We start from the raw sequence: 16,147 nt of genomic DNA, 5'->3' as shown, positions 1-16,147 counted from the left end.
ACTAAGCTTTGGAAAGAGAATTACAGTGTTTAAAAAATCCTGCCAGATGATTATTTTCAACTTTCCGGATCTCTATGCAATTTCAGTATTATGTTACATGATAATATGTTTATTGCTAGATATGTACAGAAATGAACTCTCTGTGGCGTGGCATCCCTTTGAGCAACGTTGGAAACTTTTGTCAGTTGCCCAGGTTAATTATGGCAAGCTAGAACTGGGAGGACACCTCATGAATAAACAAAAAACAGCGGAAAATTTAGCTCAAAATATTCCCCTGCTGAAAAAAAGAAAAAAAAAGCCGTGCCCTGCTATCCTTAGTCAAACAGAATGACACGGTTTGTTAGCCATAGTGCCAGTGTAATCAGTGAAGCGCAGTCAGGACCTGTCAGGACTAATAATCAGGGCAGGGCTGCTGGGAGATCTATTTCAGGCAGGTGTGAGAGTGACACGAAAATATGACTGTATGATGCCAGACATATCCAACAGTGTAATGGACATATCAGCGCCTTTTTAAAGGCAAACCAGTGTTTCTTGGCAGCTGACCCCCCCCCCCCCACATTTACATCTTGTGTGACTGCTGGCTGAATGAATGTCGACATTGCTTAAACAATCTGTCTGTGATTCATAAGAAAGGATTTTGTTCTACCTGCTAGAGGGGGGGTTGTATATGCTGCCTGTGTAAGAAAGTATATCAACAGTACAGTGCAGGTCAACTTATATAAACTGCTAATTCCACCAATTATGCAGAGGTGGAACAACAATTTATCTATTATGTGACAGGTTGTCAAAGACCAACCCTAGCAGAAAGCCCAGACCAAAAATAGCACAGCTTTTAAATTGTGTAATAGGGGTAGGGGTTGTGTAATTGTGGGCATGTTGCTACAGGTACTGGTGGGAATATACAATACTCTAGGAAGTCTAGATCACAAGGGTTAACATACACACAAAAATTGCACAGCGGGTAATAATTACTTAGAAACAGAAATGTAATACTGTAAAAAGTTACCCGTTTGGCCTCCATTTTGATGCAAATTGCAGGGTAAATAGTTTTAGCAGCAAAAGTTGACTCAACTTTGGTTAACGTAGACCTAATGTAAACACAGTGGTCTTATCGAAATAAATAAGGGAGGAACTTGTGGAGAAAAATTACTTAGGTTAAATGCCCCAGTATGCAAGAACACGTCAAAGAACTAGAAATCTGCAGAATCCCTTAATTCCATTTCCATGAGTTTGAAGCAAGGCTTGTATCTGCCCCATGTCTTGTGGATTTATCCTTCATATCTTTGGGAAAAACCGTTGACTATGGTCCTCTCTTTCACCAAGTTTCATGAAAATTGGGCCAGAAGTTTATGGGAAATCCGAAAGGCTTACAGACAAACAAATCAACTCTGTGTCTGTGCTGTCATTTGGATCTGCTCAACACTTTAATTCTTCTTTGAATCATTCTATCCAAAAAATAACACCACACCCATATGAATAGCTAAAAGAAATTCGGATACCAATATACTGTATAATAATGCAACTTTGGCCTCCTTATTTTTCAGTAATCCATGCATGGGCTTTATGATTTAATTTGACTACTCTGAGAGTTCAGTGTAACATTGTTAGAGGAGAGCGCATTGCACTGAGGTTGAATTACAGCCAGGCTTCCTCAGAGAACAGAGGATGCCCTGTGGTATGGTGAGACGCGGAGTCGTGAGTCCTGAGAGCTGCTTGGAGGTTCCTGCTCACGTAACACGATCTCCTTCTGCTGTATCAGGCCTGACTGGCAATGACCTGACAGGAAGTGACTTCACCTTCCCCCGGCTTCCCTCAGCTGATCATCCAAAATACAACCTTTGAACTTGAGGTTGTAACGGAGGCTTCCTACCAGGGAACTTCTGTTCTCACTTAGAGTCTCTTGATACCAAAGCAGCAGAGGCACCTTCCTGAGCTTCTCTCACTTTCACTACATGAATAAACGGCGGCTGTGTTGGGGTCATGGACCTTCACTCTGTGGCAAAGGGGGGTGTCTCCTACGCTTACTTTTTAAAGCACATCAGGTTTGTGAGAAAAAGGAGGTAGCTTCCTTCTATTGTGGCTCCTAGAGTCTTTGAGGAAGTAAGTATGAGTCATAGAAGCTCCCTCATCTAAACACTGGCATCAAATCTGTGCACTGGCTGCAAGACAGACTCTGAGTTAAACCTCATCTGAACTGTGATCATGTGATTTAGTGGTGAAGCCAAAAGAAAGCTTTAACTTGCTGGAGAGATACAATTGAATTTCCTGCTGCATATGACTTTTGTTTCCCCACTATATCAAATCTTCTCTCGGCCTCAGCAGAAACACTTAATGGACAATTTGCTGCCTCCCACGCACGGCTCAAACGGCTGGATGGAGAGATGCTCAGACAGAGTCACTTATCTTCCGCTGATAACCGACAGTGTCCAAAAAAGGGATGGGTCAGGGGTCAGAACGCATACATATATGACACACGGGGAGAGGGAAATAAAGACGAAGAGACTGAGAGGGAATGAGCAAAACGGAGGGAGACACAATCATTATTCCCACAGATAAACACAAATGGAAAGAGACAAAGTGTTCCACTAATGCTTCATCATGATAAAGTGCTTCATAAATTCATCTAAGCCTCACAGGTAGACAGCTTCTAATCCATCGCAGGGATCCCTTTGGGCCTAATGATGTGATGATATGTACAGACAGCATATTTCATCCCTGCAGCTAGGCTGATGTGTGAAGCTCTGGGCTTTCCCATGTGGAACCACTCAGTCTCCACCACTGACAGAGGAGATGGGGAGAAGGCGAAGAAGAAGAAGGAGAAAAAAAGGAAGAGTGAAAGAGATAGGGCTGCAGAGCCAGAAAAAGGGAGGGGTCTGAGGTTTTACAACTGCCCTGCAGCAGCTGTTTGGTACGGTGAAAACAAGCCAATCATCTCCTCACACAGCTGAGGTGAACAATGAAGCCATTAAATATATAGATAGATATATTTCCACTGGGAAGATTCTACTTTGGTCCTTTTGACTTTTATAGTTTCAGGTTGATTTTTTCTGAACATACTGTCCAGCTCAAGATCTGATAAAATGATGACACAGTTGTCTGAGAAAGTTTACTGTAATTGTTACCACCAAGCAACAAGCTTAACAAAAAGTGGCCCTTGCCTGTTTGTTCTTTGCCCTAGGTCTTGTCTCTCTGTTTAAACCTACAGTATACAGAAATGTTGTGATCAAACTGATATGTTACTCTAAGCTTTGGCCTCCCATTGGAAATAGAGTTTTGGGTCACTAAAATTCTTTGTTTGGAAATCTATGATGTCATCTCCTCAATGTGTTCATTACTATTGTTGTTTGGCTGCAAAAAACGTTATAACAATGGCAAATTATTGTACTGTAGTTTGCATTCTTGCAGTATACACTGCTAGAAGGGGAGAAATATTGTTTTAAAAAAAAACTGTATATGTCTAGAGAAGGACTCAAGCAACCCACAGCCTGCTCCACCTTAACCGTTTAAGTTCCTTAAAGTGGTATTCAGCTGAAAACAAAATGTTGGAAAGCAAGAAACAGTTGGTGTGAAAAGAGAGACAAGAGGTGACAAAGATGGACAATGACACTAATATACTGTGTGGAATTGTGTTTGTAAATCAGCTTTTGAACTTGATTCAAAATAAGGGGCCAGAGAAGAGATGCCAGACAAATAAGTGATACAATTCCTCTTTAGGAGAGCTGAAGAGAAAAGAAGAAATAAAGCACGGAGTGTAAACAGTGAGTGCTCTGATGTCACTGAAGAGATTTCCGATCGATATGTCTGCTGCTGTTTTTAGACAAGGGGCTCCTGGCTCAGTTGGATGAAGAGAGCTGGAGCAGCCCGGAGAAGTAACAGTGACATACTCTCTGCGCCTCACGTGGAGAGTCAAAGTGGAGCTATGAGTCTCTAATGTGCCTCACTTTTCAGAGCAAATGGTTGACGGCTCTATGTTGTCAGCTGAATCTGACATGTTGCAAAAGCAAAACGCCTGACTCTTAAATCACTCAAAAAACAGCCAAACTATAGAAATGCTGTGATCCCAACTTTACCAATAAATCACCAATATCCCAAATTAGAAATCTAAAGACAACAACTTTTACTGAAAGCCCCACCACTGATGTGCTTGTTTAGGCCACAGGGGTGCTTAACCTTTTGTCTTTGATCTCACATGGTGTACTGCGCCTCTCCCTATCTCACTTCACTTGTCTCTCTTTGTGAGCCTGCCACTTCCCTGTCCTCCTCCTCCTCTCATTTCCTCCCAGGCCCAGGAGGCCGCGGGTGTGCTCGCTTGAGGTCGGTCCTCAGGGAGGATGAGGGGGTGGTGTTTACAAGGTACTGCTCTCCAGTGCCCTCAGCACTGACTGCTCTGTAATCACTGTGCAGTCTCTTCTGACTGCATTGCAAACAATAACACAATTGTTACAGTCCAGAAACAATGAACTTCATTTATTTTGACAGAGTGACAGGTTTCTCTTTGGTTATCCGACACAATCAGAATCAAAAACACTTAAGCAGCAAGGTACAGATGAATAGCAGATAAAATGCAGAAGGAAAACGAGTGTACCTTAATACTAAATACAAAGTTAGCCCAATGTCATTAAGAATATAAACAAATAAAAAAGCAAGTAAGTACAACAAGGTAAAAAATAAAGTGAACATATGAAAGTATTTGCAGACATTATGTACAAAATGTAAATATATTTGAATAATCTTGTGAACCTTATCTATACATTGGGACAATTCGGTGTCCAGAATCACAGGATAGGAATCACTAACCAGACTACCAAAAATGCACTCGCACATTAAAGGAATATTCTAGATTGTTGGAAGTAAAGCTGTGTGAGTTACTTATCCATAGTCAGTGTATAGCAGATGACAGTCAGCCCATCGCAATTTCTGAGAAACATCCAGTTATACCAGTATGTACTACTGTATACAGGGGAAAGAACGCAGAGAGTAAAAATATAGTTGATAACATTTTTAAAAAAAAGCATCAGTTAAAACGTTCACTGTAGTTAGATTTTTCTTTTAGTTCAACAAACTCCAGTGAAAAAAAAACCAATCAGTTTGACTTGACTGTTTTGCTTATCTACCAATGATAAGTGAAACATTTTTTGGGGCGGCCAAAATATGTATTGCTGCTACCCTCATCCACAACAGTAACATACTTTGCTTCAGTAATGGTATGGTGCTGTCTGTTTTTGCCCTAACTTGAGGAGTGCCAACTGCAATAGTGTAAGTAGAACAATTAGCAGGATAAATACCTCGTACAAACCCACTTCCAAAACCCCACAATCCAAACCATCCCTTTAAAATAGTGAGTACTTTTTTTTAACAGACTATGAAAAGGATGCCGCAAGGTCTGATTGACAGATTGATGAAAACATACTGCAGTGCAGCAAACAAAAGCAGCAAACCGGTGCTTCCAGTTATTCTAATTACACAGTTCAGTTTGATTGCGTGGTGTTGTATTTATTTAGCTGCAGTGGAGGAATAGCACTAGAGAACCCAACAATCAAAGTGTTTATCAAAAGTAAACATTGTAGGAGGAAGATAAAGAACTTCTGACATATAGTGCGTATAGATGGTTTGAGACTGTGAGAAATCATTTTCACTGAACTGTTGAAGCATAACTGCATATATATAGCAAACACCGAAGGCTAAAAATGAGTGAAACACACATCTTTGTGATCGAAATATAAAGGAGAGAGATTAAAACTCTTTGTATGGCTCATTACCAATAGGTTTATGGTGAAGTAACTCAGCCATCTGATAAGCCCACTGTGATTGATCTAGAATTAGAAGCGTATGCTGCCACGGAGGTTTAAGATTTCACTGGTTTTAAAAATGGCACAGAGGGAAAAAATATGAGCATATTGAAACAATCATACTTGTGTGGGTTGCAGCCGTCTGAGTGAGAATTTGGCAGCGTACCTGCATGTGATGCGATTTATAACTGCGTTTGTATAGCTCTTCTTTAAATCACCTGTTGCCTGTCAGGGGTTACGTGGGATTTCAGAATTGTTGTCTTTTATTTATATGTAGAGCAGAAGTGTTTTCCGTGTCCAAAAAGGTTTACCTCAGTGCAAACTTTATTGTTCACTATCCATCACAGATAGATGGCTCAGAGGCGCCTTCCTGTTTTGTAATGTGCATGTCTGCTTGTATTTGCACACCGTGGCCTTTGCTTAACCTGTCTGTTTCGCCATCCAAGCATTAGCTGTGCTTGCTGTCATCTGCTAGCAATAGCTTTACTCTGTGAGGATGCCAAAAATGGCCGGTTTTTCACTCAGTTGGCCAGTAGTTTCAAACCAAATTGGTTTTGAGCATAGTTTAAGACTCTGCCTTTCTTCTTGGTTTTTCTCTAAAGCCCCTTTCCCAATGGATGAAAGAAAAAAAAAAAAGACATCTGGCTACTGTCTTCAGTGGGAAAGGTTACAATCAGGATTCATTCTGGGACAAATGGCTCCGCAGTAGTCATGGGTACTAATCAGATCTATTTCTGATCGACTGTTATGAACCAACCTTTTTCTGGTGCTTTGCTATGTGATGCTTTCCTCAAAGCTACCAGACTCAAATGAGAGAAACAGTATTTTACCTCCCCGGTTATTAAAACAGCATCTTTCGAAGATGACAGGAAGAACATAAATCAAAACTGTCTTTGTTAGTCTTCCAACAAATCATCAACTAAGATTTCCGAGTGAAAAACAGAGAGACAGATATACAGTTTCTTCAAACTTGTCTGCTGGTCTATCAACACTTTTCAGTGTGTTTCATTCGTTTAGAAAATCTGCATGTAGACACAAATATACCTAACCTTAGGTAACCCTAACCCTGTTTTCCAGTGACTTTAGACAGAATAACAAAGATAGAGGAACAAAAGAAAAGGACAACCCGTCTATTGGCAATGGGAAAGAAGTTTTTTTAGCAAGTTTCCTACCCCTAAAAAAATCAGCATGTAGCCACAAATTCAACTAACCCTAACTAAGCCTAACCCTGTTTTCCAATGACCTGATAAACCAAAATATAAGAAACAGAGAAGTCACTGTGTCTACTGGCAATCGGAAAGGAGTATATCGACAGTTTTTTGCGTGTTTTACTATGTACCACTGGGTGTTCCAGGGCTGTCCTTGCTTATGGTTTGTTTTACAGTGTTGTAAAGCATTCCCTGATTAAGGAAGAAAACATTTTTTCTGATCAAGAATCCTGACGAGCTTGACATTGGGTTTTTGCATCCACAAGTCTCTAAAAGGCACAATACTAAATCTTAAAACCAAGCTCCTGCAGCGCACAAGGAAATGGCCTCTCTCTTTTCACCTTCCCTGCTGAGCTGTAGTACTGAAGCAGAGTGTGATCTGATTAACACGCTGTCTGCTGACCTGGGAGTTGCCCTACAACTTTATATCCTTAGCCGCCGTGGGGATTCAAAGACACAGGATGAGGTCGCCTCAGAGCACATCGTGGACCTATTCAAGTAAACCAGTCCGGAGGAAGAGGAGATCTTGGCAAATGTTACACCTATCTCCTTTCTATCAACCTCACTTTGATTTTCTTTATAGACAGACCGAGTTCCATCCATCTGGAGAATGTAATGTTTTTTTTTTAAGCTGGGTTACAGTCAGAGATGAAGACCAAACTATTATTCCAGAGATGGTAGGTAAGACAGACACGTTCACTGTCACCTGTAAATCATAGAACTACATTTTCACCTGCTTCTGTTCGTGCTGTTTCCAATCAAACCATTTTAACAGTTGGCTTGGGCAGAGGGAGTGAACCTGCCATTTAAATACCTTAACAGACACAGGGGTCTGTTATTTCACTCGATGATGCAGTAAATCAAACTGATTTAATTAAAATGTACATGACATTTTCATTCACGCCGCGTTAAAGGGCTGAGCTTTCCAACTAAAGCTCCCAGCGGATTTGATGTGATTGATTTACAACATGAGCAGAAAGAATTGTCTTCTAGTACTAGCAGGTCCAACAGAACAGAAGAGTAAGTTGTTCATTTTTAAGTGGTACCATTTGTTTATATAGAACAATAGAACCACTTGGTAATATGGCACCTTAAATGTTTACAGTTGTAATTAATGGCCATATTAATTGTGTGTAAATGACTTTCAAATGTTTATTCAAACAATTGTAAGTTGGTAATGAATAGCAACCTGAGTTGATGTAACTTTACAGCATCAGTCAATTATTTAAAAAGAATGAACCAACACAATATGGCTTTAAAAAGTAACATTTTACTGAAACACCCTATATTAAGTATAAAATTGAGTACTATAGCATATATTATAATACTACATAAATGGTTTACAGCACACTATAGTTTCAATTATATTGTATAAAAGGTTGTTTATTTATGGATTTGCTAACAACTATTAACTAGCCTTTGTAAGTAGTTGTACATTAACTAGTGGCAGTTGTTGATTCATGAAGATACATGTCAAATTGAACATAATACAACACAGGATAAAGTTAATTGCAAATTATATAACGTTTTATTTCTTTTGTTTACTAAATACTATAAGATTCTTGAAGACCTAGCTTGTGTCATGGCATGTTCTTTGCCGCAGTTTCTTTACATTGTATGACGCATGTAGTTTGTATCTTGGAAAACAAAGCCCATGCATGGATGAAATGAGTCAATAAAAAATGCTTTTAGAAAAACAAACATCTGCTCATACAACCATATTAACGTGTTTGTATTTTGTTTTATGTACTGCTTAGAAACGCTATAAAGCATGCAAGAGTGTGGTGAGGGTGTTGTTAGCCGCTATACCATATTTCAGTACTAAACAGCACAGCAGTTAGTTAAAAGCCCCTTGGCCTTCTTCAGCTAAAGACCGTAATGGTGAGGTTTTGCTTAGCCTTTCATCGTTTAAACTCTCAATGCTTGACGCTATAAAAAAGGCTTACTGAGTGTGAAAGCATTTCCCTATTTGTTAGCACATTGTTTTGAGAGAAACTGAGCTCAGCTGAGTACGATCAGAAGAGTCGGGGGACCCGTTGAGGTTTATAACTGCCGTGGGTCATACAGTCAACAGTAGGACGCTTACAGTTCAGTGGTTATGATCATTCCCTCCCCTGAAGTAAACCCTTTCACCCACTGCTTAGTGAGTCTCTGCACTGCAAGCAGCCACTGGTGGGAGAGGAAGAAAATGTGATCTTTAACTTTCGCCATGTTTATCTTTCTTTGACTTTTGGTGTTTGGGTTTGAATGATTTTAGCGTTTTGTGTGTGTCAATGGTTGGAACAGGGGCAGTGGTAGAAGCTGCCGGGAAAAATACCCATGATCGCACTACTGCTCTTTTCTTCCACTTCACATTTTCCCCTCTTGCTCTAAGTCTGTCTGTGTCTCCTTTATTCCTATGTCTGAGTGGATTCTTGTAAGTCTTTCTTGAATATTACTGTAATTGAGGACATGTCAGATTGTCCTGACCCCCCAAAAAAACAAAAACAAAACTCAAATACATCTCAGGTCTTGCGGCCCTCCACTTTTGACCCTACTGTAAAGCCATATACAGTATTCCACAGCCTCATGACCTGCCCTTCATGTGAGTTCAAGACCGAGGTGATGAAAAATAAACTTGCTAAGGCCAAGTCAGTATTATGCTGTATAAATAGGGTTACATTATAAACGTTAAACTCTTATTTCTCCTCATTCTTTTTCCTCTTTCAAATTCCCAAATCACTGATGCACAGAAGCTTTCATTTTAATTGTTTCAGACAAACACATTATTTGGAAAGTTGCATTTCACATTATCCCGCCAGTGTTTGGAATTATTTGTCAATGGACTGTAACTCTTAAACAGGGGACAGCGTTTGGTTTATAGTTTTGATTCCTCCGGGGATCTCACTCTTTCGGAGTTTATATCTGCATCTGTATTTCACTTTTCTCCTCTCCCTTTCTCTCTTTATGACTGATCTCCCACCCTCTTCTTTCTAATGTATCTGCACATGACGGCAAGCTCTGCCAAGAGTAGCAAAACCCAACGGCTTTCCCCATCCCCACCGACTGGATCAGACTTCTCTGTTGACATCCATTGCTAGAGGATACTATTTCACTGAGCTAACATATTTCAGATGGGGAGCTGTTATTAAGCGGTCTGGAGAAGGAGACCTGCTTCTGTTTACTGATGCCGCAGGTATTTACATCCACTAAATACAAAACCAAAAACAATGGAACTTCAAGACCAGAGCATCACAGTGTGGTTATTATGATCAAATGGAGCATCTCCTCTTTGAATGACATCCAATTGTTTGTGCCTGGGTAAGTGTCTAGTGATGTTCTCCCAGTAGAGAGTCAACAAATATAAAATGTGTCTTTCTGCAAATTTACATTCTGCTTGTTTTAGTTTAGCATTTCCCAGGACTGTATGATGTTTCCATGTACTTATATTTTTAATGCCAGCAGGAAATATCTAAGATTCAAGGCTAATTTATGCTTTCTATAAGAGGACAGCGTTTGTTGTTGCAATATTATCAGCTATCCTTACGGACGAACAGAGTTTAATGGCAACACAGTGCTGATGTAGCGTTTGCAGAGATTACAGAATGTTCTTTCAATCAACAACAAACCAACACAGTAAACATGATCTAATCATAACCCTTAAAGAGCCAAAGATGAATCGCACATGCACAAAGACATTTTGCCTTAAGAAAACCTGAATCCAGAAAACAGTGAACTTTGACTGAATAAAGCAAAATATATGTTAAAGGGGCCATATTATGCTAATTGTTTAAAAAATATATTTGTATTATGTCCCTCTTCTGTGGAATGATGAAACACTTTAAGGTTCAAATACTTTTCTCTTATTGCCTGTGCTGCAGAACCTCTTTTCCCCCTCTATCTGAAATCACAGCCCAGTCTGCTCTGATTGGTTATCTGGCTGTCTGTTGTTATTGTTCAACCACTTAGAGATGTCCTGCCCCTAAGCCCATCACGAAAAATGTGTTGGAGTGCTAGCCAATAGAAGTGCCAGTGTAACATAGTGATGTCCCTATGAGACAAATTAGAAAAACTCCCCCTGGAGGAAACTTTTAGGGATTTGAGCCTTTGCAGATCACTCACATGCGCAAAAACCCCCAAAAGCATGACAAAAAGAAATCAAGTTGCCCCAGGTGAGTTATTTATATTAGAATGTTCATTTTGGTGGTGAAGTAGTAAATACAAACTTCACCAAGGCACAGGTAAAGACCTCACAACCTTGTGGAGGAGGGAGCATCTCTACGTGATCATTCTGTCAGAGCCGTCAACCACACTAGTTTTTGCAATGTTGTGATTCAGTAATGAGAGTGTCTGGCCTGAGGTGGTGGCCCCATGATCACAGATAGTATACAGGAACATCCCGGCCAAGCCACAGGCCCTGTCTGAGTCCTGACCCGCTGTGATCCGTGTGGCTTTTCAACGCGTGCTTCCTCAACCTCAGAATGTGAGCCACATAAACTCAGTCTCTAAACTGCTGTGCTGGTAGAAAGTATAAGAAATACATGACGTAGGATGAGCTGAAGAAATCTAACTTTAATGAATAGATTTGAACTTGGAAAAGGAAGCCTTGTGGCTTTATTTTGCGACATTTGATTGTATATCACTGATGTCAATGTTTCTATTGATGGCAGATCACTGACTTCCAACATAGTGTGGCCACTTTTTACAATGCTTGAAAATATTGGAGAAAATAACACAGAAATCTTTACGGTAGCAAATCTACCATACAGATTTGGACCAAATCAAAAGTCTCCAATCTAAATGTGTGCGTGTATCAAATCCCAGACACAAAAGAAACCCAATTTGTTTAGATAATTTAGTTCTTTAGCAGACACATTCCTTCTCAGTGACTGTGGATATTATGACGGAGCGACTGAAACCAGACCAGATCCTCTGGCTCGCACACGCATGCATATAAAGGCCAGCGCGCTGCCGTGATGAATGGACTGAATTGTTACTGATTCATCTTGCTGCGCTTATCAAAACTAATAATATTTCCAATCGTTTTTACAAATAGCTTAAAATCAAAGCGCTAATACTTTTACCCCATTGCCACTGTCATGTGTAACCACTTAGATACAATTATTTGCTAAACTGCTAGCAATCTTAGACAAAAGTCTATAATTGAGTGGATTTTATGTTAGTGTTTAAGATAAAACCATACAAAAGAATACAATGGAAGGTCTTATCCTCAGCCAATGGGACAGAGACAAAAGAGATTTAGGAAGAAACAGAAGGGTGCTTGTGTAAAGCAGAGAATATTAACTCAACTGTGAAAATATTCCGGCTCTATTTCAAAACGCAATTCTCTGGGTTCCATTACGAGGGTTTCTATTGTTACTTCCACACCTTATATATCTGACTAATGTAGTGTATAATCAGACTGGTATTTGCTTTACGACAGTTATTTCAAGTTTCTGACCATTTACTTCTGTAAGTATTAGGTAAGGTATTAAGTTTGTATTTATTTATAATGCCAACTTTGGCAATGCTTCTCTTTTTAATGTGATATTACTACAAATTAAGTTTGTAAAATTAAATGTTGTCATTTGGGCACTTTGGCATTTGTGTTTCATATCAATATCAAATTGTAAAAATACATCATCTACCAGAGCAATCACATATAGATGCAATACAATGTAAATACATTAACATAGCATTTGATAAAAGAACACGTTTTATTAAATACAAAACACATACATGTATCATTGCTATCAATATTTTATGTTACTATCACTTCTCAAAAACTTTTACTTATACCTCAGTGTGTCAAGAGCTGCCAGGAAAACATGATCCCTAATATGAAAATGCAAGCAATGACAACAAGAGTAAAGACAACCCACATCCTCTTTGTAGTCATTAATAATAAAAAAGCCATCACCCCTTGCCTTGCACCCGTCAATATCACTATGTCTAAAAGGAGACTATGTTCTTGGCATTGCACTTAACCACAAGACAGCCTTTCTTTCTGTGCACTATTAGCTTGAGCTTGACCTGCCTCCCAATATGCCAGAGGGTCAGAGGTGGCGTGTTGTGAAAGCACAGGCTGTCACAGGAGCTTCCGCATCTCGCTGATTCCACTAACTAAAAGAGACACACAAATACATACAGCCCATACATACAGGAGCAGCTCTGCTTTAGTGAGTCCCATTAGACACTTCAACCTCCACTTTAATGAACACTCCCCACCCTCCCGTTTAAATCCTCTCTCTCTATGCCCCCCCCCTCCAATCCCAGAGCCAGCCTTGCGGCACACTCCAATGTTTGCGACTCAGCATGTTTTCAGCGCGGTGCGGACGCGCTCTCAATCATCATTAGAGGTTTTGCGGAGTCCTGGGGTCTGGGCAATTTGCCAGGATGTGTAAAAGTTTCCATGAGGAAAGCCTCGAGTTGCCTTCAGAAGCATCGGTGGTGGACGGAGATCCTCAGGAAGGTTAGAATGCCTTCTTTTTTTTTTGGTCGCCGGAGGGAGGAAAAGGAGAGCCTGACAACAATCCTGTTTTCATTTTGAGAAAACAAGCTGCGTAGAGTTTCAAATGCACCAACCTTGAATTGGAGGAGGAAACAATCACAAGGAAAACTACCCTGTAACGCGAGGCAATCAGAGCACATATGTCAAATGTCAGAAATCGGCAGAGGCTGCGTTGCACCCTGTGTTTTTCTTATTTTGGGGAATAAGGGCCCTCTGTTTCCCAGAGAGGCAGCTGGTAGAAATCTGGCCCTCTGATTAGCAAAACTTCATTTGCTGTGTGCTGCATGCAGCTACACTTCACGATATAACCCGTCGCACAAGCAGCTAATAAGACCGGACACACGGCAGCAGCCTAATAGAATCAAACTGAGCACAACCAGCACACTGCTTCTGCTCCAAGCACACACACATACAAAAAACATCTGCAGCACAATACCTATAAACACCAGGAATAGATGACAGAGTAAAAAGTTTGCAATAAGCGTTGTTGGGGATTTTCCAAACCCGAAAAAGCCATGTCTAAGTTCAAAATAGTGTGTGTTTGTGTGAGTATGTGTCAGTGGTTGTTTAAGACAAGAGGGGGTATGATGTCACCACAATTGTTCCTTCCGACGTGTGACAAAGCATGCTGTCATTTTGGCATTTCTTTATTTGGCCCAATTAGCATGCTGTACACGGCAAACTTGGACGTAGCCAATGCATTTTTCCAATGAATTCTATTGTTATATACACTGATGTCATTTGACTGGCGTTTTGCTCGCAGTCATGTGCCTTGTAAAGTGCACATAGCGGCTGTGAGTAAGTACAAAATGTCTTAAAACTTCGGTTTTATATCCCAATATGTGCTTGTTTACAATGGTGAGTCAACATGGGTGTTTTATCGTCTTCTTACTACTATTATCTCAACCGTGCTGATCTATCGCGTTATTCCAGCTATGAGAATTGGACGGCCTACATGCCACTGTGTGAAAATGGCTGCCTGTAGATCTGACTGCCTTCTGGATTCTTCCCATAAACACATTGCAGATACCTTTGCCCCCTGTCTAGCACTATAAGCTATAAGGAAGAGTTTTGCAGATTACAAAGGAGACTGTGTATGGCAGTCAGGGGGGTTGACATCCCGAACTCCCTCCATACTAACCGAGCTCCTTGTGGTACAGTAGCTCAACGTTGATAAGTTGAGTGATTTCTCAGGGGCTGTGTAAAAAATCTGAGCCCGGCCAGAGAGACACATTTCCTCTAGCTGATGAGAGCCGGAGGCCTCAGCGTTCGAGCGTGGGAGGCGCTCCACTCTTGGGGAAGATCAAGTGTGCTCCCGCAGACTCCAAATCACCGGCCCCGGATTGCTGGGGAGGAATGCTACTCTACATGGCTGGCGTTAAATCACTGCCGCTGAGGTGAGGTCATCCGCTTGTCTTCCCTCTCTAATGGAGCGCTCAGCTCGCTAACGTACAGTGCTAATGCGTGCGGACGGGGAGCGGGACGCCCTGCAAGCTGCCTTCCTATCTTATTTATTTTAGCTCAGGGCTCATTTGAGGGGCTTGGGATAGGCCCGCGCCTGGGTGCAGTAGATGCCTTTGGAGTATGCTGTTACCACCGCACACTTACAGGGACTCCAGGAGCTCACCACAGATGCTCGCACAGACATTAGGTGATGCAAAACGGCGGCACATTGAGGCTTTTCAAGGGGCCTGCCTTGGTGTCCTTGGTCAATCAATACACATTCCTGCACGTCACTAATGCAGCTGTAATCACTGGTTGAATACATTTGGCCACCGGGTTGGAGAGATCAAGCCTGCTAAAGTGACAGTGGATGGAGTAGTGGGGAAGAGAATAAGATTACATGATTTCACCTCAGCAGTGCTCTGTACATTTGGTATATCTTCATACTGTTGGTGTAAAAGGAACCCTTGCGAACCGTATGAGACAATGCAAAATTAAGTTAAAGTTTCACTTCATTCAATTAATGCTGAAAGGAAAGCTCCTGCTATAAATATAGAACTTCAAATGAGCAGTTTTGTTTCAAATTCGATTTCCAGAAAAATGCTATGGACTCAAAAAAAAAGAAACAGGAAAGAAAAGTTTTTGGGAATCAGTTTAGAGAGTTGAGAACCCCCCCCCCTGTGTGTGTATTGTATGTTTATGAGGTGAGGACTAATGGGACTCATCCGGACTGACATTCATGCTGACAACTGCATTTCAACTCAATTACAGTTCCACAGCAAAACTCCCCTGATCCCCTCGTGCCTATCACCCCTCTACTCCCAGAGCTGTTGATTGAGGTTTGCTTACACACACACACAAACACACACACACACACACACACACACACACACCCTGCCTCCATTACGATTTTAGAGTTTTAAATTGGCACAACGCCATTAATGTGCTCCATGAACATATATATTCATATCATAGCAACAACTGGAGCCACTGATAGCAAAGATAACAGCTTGGCAACCTAAGAGACATAGTGTGGGCTATAAACCCAACCATATGGTCCCTTTGGTGTAACCTGTTTCATTGCCAGAGGGAGACCAGTGACCCCAAAGCCTCTCCTGATGACGACAGCCGCATGGTTTCGACTCCACAGGGAGAACACGGGAAAACAAAGCCTCTACCTTCCGCCTCCCGGCATCCCTCCCAGAAAGATGGGGGTG

The 16,147-nt window shown here is 41.1% G+C and overlaps 1 protein-coding gene across 2 annotated transcripts in view; it reads right to left on the bottom strand.

Moving 5' to 3' along the window:
- Positions 1-16,147, bottom strand: part of LOC134861319 (nuclear factor of activated T-cells, cytoplasmic 1-like) — a 59,240-nt gene that overhangs the window by 4,851 nt on the left and 38,242 nt on the right. The gene's annotated exons all lie outside the window — the stretch shown is intronic.

The sequence above is a fragment of the Eleginops maclovinus genome, chromosome 3, assembly GCF_036324505.1.
Source record: "Eleginops maclovinus isolate JMC-PN-2008 ecotype Puerto Natales chromosome 3, JC_Emac_rtc_rv5, whole genome shotgun sequence".
Classification (NCBI taxonomy): Eukaryota; Metazoa; Chordata; class Actinopteri; order Perciformes; family Eleginopidae; genus Eleginops; species Eleginops maclovinus.
The sequence above is the reverse complement of the archived record's forward strand: the minus strand, read 5'-3'. Positions and strand labels throughout refer to the sequence as shown.